Source organism: Lithobates pipiens, unplaced genomic scaffold, assembly GCF_037356315.1.
Source record: "Lithobates pipiens isolate NorthernLeopardFrog02 unplaced genomic scaffold, aLitPip1_a1.2 Scaffold_8, whole genome shotgun sequence".
NCBI lineage: Eukaryota > Metazoa > Chordata > Amphibia > Anura > Ranidae > Lithobates > Lithobates pipiens.
The window spans coordinates 566,654,447-566,661,937 of NW_027507903.1; the positions used below are offsets into that span (position 1 = coordinate 566,654,447).

General features: G+C 48.4%; 1 non-coding gene across 1 annotated transcript; it reads left to right on the top strand.

The window, feature by feature from the left end:
• Positions 1-1,555: 1,555 nt before the first annotated feature.
• Positions 1,556-1,628, top strand: TRNAV-CAC (transfer RNA valine (anticodon CAC)). The gene has a single exon. It is a non-coding gene; the product is annotated as a tRNA-Val (tRNA).
• Positions 1,629-7,491: the final 5,863 nt, after the last annotated feature.

Sequence of the window (7,491 nt, forward strand, 5' to 3'; positions counted from 1 at the left end):
AGGTGGGCAGGGAGTCTACTGACATCACGACTCCACCCCCTGAGCCCTGGAAAACAGACCCACCCACAAAATCTGCAGTTTTTTGGGTCTCATAGCAGACAGAGGGGAGACATTTGACAGATAAGTATACATGCAAGAGGCATGTATATCCTTCTAGATAACCAATATTGCAGTAGTTTAGAAAGGATGCGAGTGGGTTTACATTCACTTCAAAGCTTGGCTCCACCCAAAAGGAGAAGCTCCGCTTGTTTGCTTCCTCCCCCCCTCTGGTGCCACATTTGGCACCTTTTATGGGGAGCGAAACAGGTACCCGTCCCCACTTCCACCCACCGCCAGGCCTTTCACAAAGTGCAGCACATGTGCAGTAGGGAACCGTCTGTGAATCCACAAGGCTTCACTGTCAGTTTCCCTTACAAGGAAAATGGTGGTGGCAGAGCTGATTGAAAAATCGGCTTAGGTGCCGACATGGACAGGTAAGTGTCCCAATATTAAAAGTCAGCAGCTACAGTATTTGTAGCTGCTCACTTTAAATAACAATTCCTGTTTCTGTGTGGCCAGGAAGAGAATGTCCCACTGTGTGCTTGCTGGAGTGTCCCCGGCTCTTCCTTCCCCCTGGTTCCATAAGGCAGCATTGTCATGGCACACACAGTGTCTCCCTCCTGCAGGTGATCGTCATCTACTGTTGGGGGGAAGGGTGATCGCCGCTGCCTGTCTCCTGGGTGGGGGAGGGGTGATCGCCGCCGTCTGTTTCCCACGGAGGGGGGGGCTCGAGATGGTGGTAGTTTGTGCCAGCCGCCAGCCACCACTGAGTGTGGCCAAAAGATCTTTGGCCATACCTCTCCTTTCAGTTTCACTTCAACAGTTCAGGTCATTTTGTTTCCTCTCCCAGCAGTGGCTTAGTGGCATACCCAGCTATTCATTTCTAATGTAAACATAGAACAAGAGCAGAGTGTTGGGACTGACATCCCACAAAACTGGAAATAACTACTCGTCACTTATGATTTCTTAGAGATGATCAGGGATGTTCCGGTCCTTTATCGACTTTATAGTCAGCCGGCTGCAATCCCAGGCTCCCCGGTGGGACGGGAGAGCCTGGGAATGAGGTGAAAGGTGGGGGAAGAACCCCCTTCTGCCACCTGTAAAAGCCATCCAGCGGCTAAATAGCCGCTAGGATGGCTTTTACAAAAGAGTCCATTGACGGCTGTAAAAAACATTAGCGGGATGATGGCTGTAGCTGTATGTATGCTTATATTACACTAAGGTCTAATTTACTTATCTACAAACACTAGTGTAATGTGACTGGATGTCAGAAAAAAATAGTTGTGGCTGTAGTTCAACATAAATGCTATTAGTTCATGAAACCAAGGCAATCCTTTGGATCTGGGAAAAAGCAAGGTGGTGATGGCAGGTGAAGAAAAGACACCATCAAGGGCAATCGCAGATAGGCAAGTGGTGGTGAAGGTAGAGCTACAGTTCCAGGTGCACCAATAAGAAAAGCTTGGAATTGATCTAGCTGTTTGGTGAGAAGGTAAGGGTGAAAATTCATCACATGTGAGTTTCCGTAGTGTAGTGGTTATCACGTTCGCCTCACACGCGAAAGGTCCCCGGTTCGAAACCGGGCGGAAACACATTTATTTTTTTTGCCTTGTTTTCTTTTAATTTTCCTGTACCACACTTTGGATCAACTTTTAGCCATATGATTAATATTTTAAAGATTGGAAATAATCACCTAGTTAAAGTGCTTGTACATTTGTTCTATGTGAATAGGACCAAAAATGTTATTAGACTATTTCCTTTGCTTGTCTAATGGTTTTAATGGATGTGAAACAGAAAATACTGAATGTGGCCACTAGATGGCAATAAGTATCACAGGAAATTTTTAAGGGCTCATCCACTTGCTTTTACCCCCCCCCCCCCCCCCCCATCCTTGGCATTAAGGATGAGCTGAACACCCCCCCCCCCCCCCCCCCCCCGGTTCAGTTCGCACCAGAACCTGCAAATAGGCAAAAAATTTGGACGAACACCGTTAAAGTCTATGAGACACAAACATGAAAAACCAAAAGTGCTAATTTTAAAGGCTTATATGCAAATTATTGCCATAAAAAATGTTTGGGGACGTGAGTCCTGCCCCAGGGGACATGCATCAATGCAAAAAAAGTTCTAAAGTACTTTTTTTTTTTAAGGAGCAGGGATTTTAATAATGCTTAAAGTGAAACAATAAAAATGAAATATTCCTTTAAATATACCCTTCAGGTCTGGTATGGATTTCATGGGGAACCCTGCTCCAAAATTGAAAACAAAATAGCATAGGGGTCATCCCCAAAATCCATACCAGACCCTTATTCTGAGCACCCCCCCTCTTGAACCATACCAGGTCCCATGCAGACGTGCCGACAGAGGCTCCGTCCCGAGCTCCAGCCACAGACCTCCCCGCAGCTCTCCCCGGGACTCCCCCGGGACTTGCAGCAGCCTTACCAGCAAACAGTGAGGACAGTGGCACGGGGGTCTAGGAAGCAATCCCCCCCAGCCACCCTATCCACCTTGCGTCCCGTGGCTCCTGGATCCTCCGCTGTGGCCTGCCCGCCAGCCATTCTGGGCAGGCGCTCAGGCAACACCGCGGCTCTGGCCTAGTCCGGTTCTATAGCTACTCCTCCACTCCGCCTGGCAGCTGCCCCGTACCACATCCCAGAGCCACGGCAGACCCGGGCTTTCATGCCGCTCGACCCCCCCCCCCCCCTCATTCCGACCCTCATTGGGACTGGGCACCGAGACGTGGGATTAGGGAAGCCCGGGACTCCGGCCATCTTGGTCCACCCAACCCCTGTGATCTGAATTTACTGATGATTTTACTGGTGTTTACTGATGATTTTACTAGCCTAAAATTACTCACCCCTCCCCCCGAGCAGAACCTAAGGAACCCGGTCCCCCCTCCCTTCTGTCTTAAGTTGGTCAACACTGCAGCAACTTTGTAATCGCCCCCAATGTTCTAATTAATTAGACAATGCAGACCGGTGGCTGCAGCTGAACCCCGGCCCACAAAACTCACCTCCCGGCTATCCCACCTCTATACGCCCAGCAGGCCGATGGGCCCCCCCATACTAAAGACTCCACTGCATGTAGCAACCGGACCGCTCCCCAGAAGCGCCAGGTATTACAGCAAGCCAGGACCACCACAACTGGACCACCTCACAGCTAACTGGGGCCACTGCAACCAGGTAAGCTCGCACCCCCCAACCCCCCCGCAGTGATTGATCCAGGGGCTGCGTCCGACGCCTCCGGGGGTCAGGAAGGAATTTTTTCCCCACTGGTGCGATTGGCCGGCACTGCCAGGGTTTTTTTTGCCTTCCTCTGGATCAACGGGAGGGCCGTAAGGTCTAGCATATCCCCACCAACCCCTCCATGTCCATTTCACACCATCTTTAGGACTACCATTCCGCATCACCACCAGATTTCTATTCTGGGCAAGGATCTTCGCCTCAAGCAAAGGTAGCCAGAACAGCCAGCAACTCACGACCTAATACAATAACCCCCATAGGCGTCCCTTGATCAACTTGCGCGCTAATAGCCATAGCACCGCGGCAAGTCTGATATGTAGCCCGTCCGCAGGTTAAATCCCTGTCAGGATCATCATCTTAGGCCCCTAGTACCATCAACCTCATCCGCGGATCATGTGCCACTTCAAATACTCAACAGAAGTTCTCCACATACTAAGGAATACTAACACAACATTGCCATCTTCCTCACAAAAAATCCTTCAAAAAGAACTACTAAAGACCGGACAACAAGCAACCATCAAACACAGGGAGATATCTACTCAACCACAACAATTGGCATGCGCCTTGATTAATGCCAGGTCTGCAGTCAAACATAGACTGGAAGTACACGACTTCATCACGAGAACAACTTAGATTGCCTCTTCATCACCGAAAGCTGGCTAACCACTGACTGCAACACCATCCTCACCGAATTGGTGCCGAAGAACTACAGTATCCTAACCGAGCACCAGAAAGGTAAAAAAGAAGGCCTAGCAGTGATCTTTAAATCTCACCTGGTGCTCACCAAACCATCTTCGCAGAACCCAGTGCCTTTTATGGAGACTCTGACGCTACATATTCAAACACCCCATGACACCACTCATATTCTACTATGCTACAGACTGCCGGGACCAAAGGCCAATCTTCTTTCACCCCTCACGGAATTCATTGCAATACACACCCTAAAAAAAACCAGGACACACCCTGGACCTCATTTTTATCTTTCAATATGTTTTTTTTTTATCAATTGTATTTTTATTGAAAATTTTCAGAGAGAATTTACAGAGGGAAGTATAACAACAAATGATTGTCAGTGTCAACAATGTAACAGGCCATAGGCCAAAGAGCAAGAAAAGAAAAATAAGCAGAAAATAAACAGAAAATAAACACAGTGGTATAATGGTCAGGCAATATCAAGTCACAGGCTCAGTTAAAGCAGTAGTACATCTAGCAACGGGGGGAACGGGGGGGAAGAGTCAGGAGGGGGGGTGCAGGAGAGAGTCCAATGGGTGGGTAGGCCAGATAGCTACGTGTCTGCTAGAAAGGCATAGCCAACCACTGGATCTGGAGTACGCTCTTTCTGGGGAGGGGCCTATACCAGACTGAGGCATCCCCGGGAGAAGAACATATACTGGCAAGGGGGGGGGGGGGGGGGGGGTAAGGAAAGACATCAGTTAATCCTCAGGGGGGGGGGGTTGTAGGGAGTCCCGGATTAAGGTGGGAATGGTCCCATAAGTCCCAAACTCGGGAAAACCTAGGCAAAGTATCATGAATAACAGCGGTAAGGTGCTCCATCCTGCGGATCTGTTCCAGTGTTTGCAATATCTGTGGGAGTGTTGGCGGGGACTGCGACAGCCATCTGACTGGTATGGCCCGTCTTGCTGCCAATAGAATATAGCCTAAGAGTTTCTGAACATTGCCAGGCAGATCAGGAAAGGGTAAGCCTAACAGAAAGTGGATTGGGGTTAGAGGAAGGATGGTGTCGGACAGTTCTTGCAAATATACATGGACCGAGGACCAGAAAGGTTTAATGAGCGAACATTCCCAGAAAATATGAAAAAGAGAACCAATAGCCTTCCGACATCTCCAGCAGAGTGGGGAAGCCCGAGGATCGTATTTATGTAGGAGCTGTGGGGTCCTGTACCAAAACATTAGGATTTTATATATTGTCTCTTTCTGTTCTACACAGCGAGACGATTTAGAGGCAGTCTCCCAAATTTTCAGCCACTGGGGGGTGGTAATGGACTGGCCAAGAAGTCGAGACCACTTACGCATATAGAGGTGACCTGGGCCAGAGAAAGAGGGAGAGGCCTGTAAGTACTTGTAAATCTCAGATATGAGTCTCGTTTGGTTTGGACCTTGGGAGCAGAGAAGTTCAAAAGGGGTAGGGTTGTTCAAGGTTAGGGTGGGGTTTTTGGAGCTAAAGTAATGTCTGATTTGAAGATAGGAATAGAACAAACCCTTGGGGACCTGGAATTTACGTTGAATGTCAGCGAAGGATAGGAGCGAATGTGTAAGTGGATGTACCAAATTACGAAGTTGGAAAACGCCCGCACGCGTCCAAGGGAACATGCGTGGGTAAGACAGGCTGTCCGGGATGTCAGGGTTGAACAATACGTTTAATAATGGCGAACATGGAGAGGCCAGGGAGAAACGCTGGGCACATTTCTTCCAAATAGAAAGTGTAAAGGGCATGGGGTTGAGAGAAAGGTTCCTAAGTTGATGTATGGAGGTTTCCAATTCCGCCCAAATCAGCGAGCAGGGGTGGACCGGGGTGGTAATGCTCATTTCAATGTCAGACCACACACTGGATGACATTCTATGGGACCATACTATGACCGGTTTCAGGTGCGTAGCATAATAATATTTAAGGAGGTCTGGGGCCCCTAGTCCCCCCCTAGCTCTGGGGGTGAGCACTACAGAACTAGCTATCCTGTGGGCCTTATAGCGCCAGATAAAGTTAAGGAAGGACCTCTGAGTCGCTTTGAGTTGGGACATGGGAATGGGGATCGGCAATGTTTCAAATAGGTATAAAAGTCGTGGCATGATGGCAGGGCAGGACTCAGGGTGGTGGGGGCCCCTGGGCTTGATCCACTTTCGGGCCCTACCTTGTGTACATTACCGCATTTATCGGTGTATAACACGCACCCCAAGTTTGGGAGGGAATTTTAAGGAAAGAAACTTTTAGGAGGGAAGTTTAAGGAAAATACTTACATTTAAATGCCCATCAATGCAGCCTTATCAGTGTTCATCCGCAGCCTTGTCCATCCATCTGCTGCCTTGTCCAGTGTCATTTGCAGCCTTGTCATTGCAGTCTTGAAGTTTAAAAATGGCGCCGCCGAGATGCAGAGTCCTGTGTATCTCGGCGGCTCTCGGGTCCTCTAGCAGTCCCGAGCGGAGCCGAGAGTAGCCGAGTATACTCAGCTTGGCTAACAGTCCCTGTGTTATGTCCATCATAGGGCGGGACTGGGCGTGACTGTGAGCGGAGCTGAGCCGAGTACACTCGGTTATGTATCTTGGCAGGGCCTGTGGGGCCCACTATTGGGTGGGGCCCATGGGCTTGAGCCCAGTCAAGCCCAATGGTAAGTCCAGCCCTGAAGGTCACCCAGAGCCCCGGCATTCTTGCCAACTATCCCAGTTTAAATTCCCTTGTCCCTTGAGGTTTTAGTCCTGTGCTGTGTCCCGATAACTCAGTGTGAAGTGCTGCTACTAATGCTGCCCAGCTCTGCCCTATTGTTTGTGTACAGGTGACTCCCCTGCAGACCCTGTGTTTACATGTAAATAACCGGCATTCATATGTAAATAGCAGCAGCATTCAAAAGTAATTAGGTGCAGCCAGCGGCATTGATATGAAAATAAACAAATCCCTACCCAGGGCCGTCTTTAATATTGATTGGACCCTGGGCAAAAATGTTCTTGCCCCCCCATACAATTTATCTCTCCGCTGCTCTGAGACATACAATAAATAGCAGATAGACTTAAAAATCAGTTTACTGTATCAGATCAGGCAGCCATTGAGATTGGTTACAGCATATCATTAATGCTTACTGACAGGTTGCTAGAGGTCACAGCGGGAAATGTGGGGGGGGGGGGGGGGATGCCACTTAAGGACCGAGCCTGTTTTTGAAAAACATTTTTTTTCCTAGAAAATTGCTTAGAACCCCAAAACATTATAATTTATTTTCTAACACCCTAGAGAATAAAATGGCGGTCATTGCAATGCTTTCTGTCACACCGTATTTGCGCAGCGGTCTTACAAGAACACTTTTTTTTGGAAAAAATTCACTTTTTTTTAATTAAAAAATAAGACAACAGTAAAATTAGCCCAATTTTTTTTTTATTACGAAAGATAATGTTACGTCGAGTGAATTGATACCCAACATGTCACGCTTCAAAATTGCGGCCGGTCTTGGAATGGCGACAAACTTTTACCCTTAAAAATCTCCATAGGCGACGT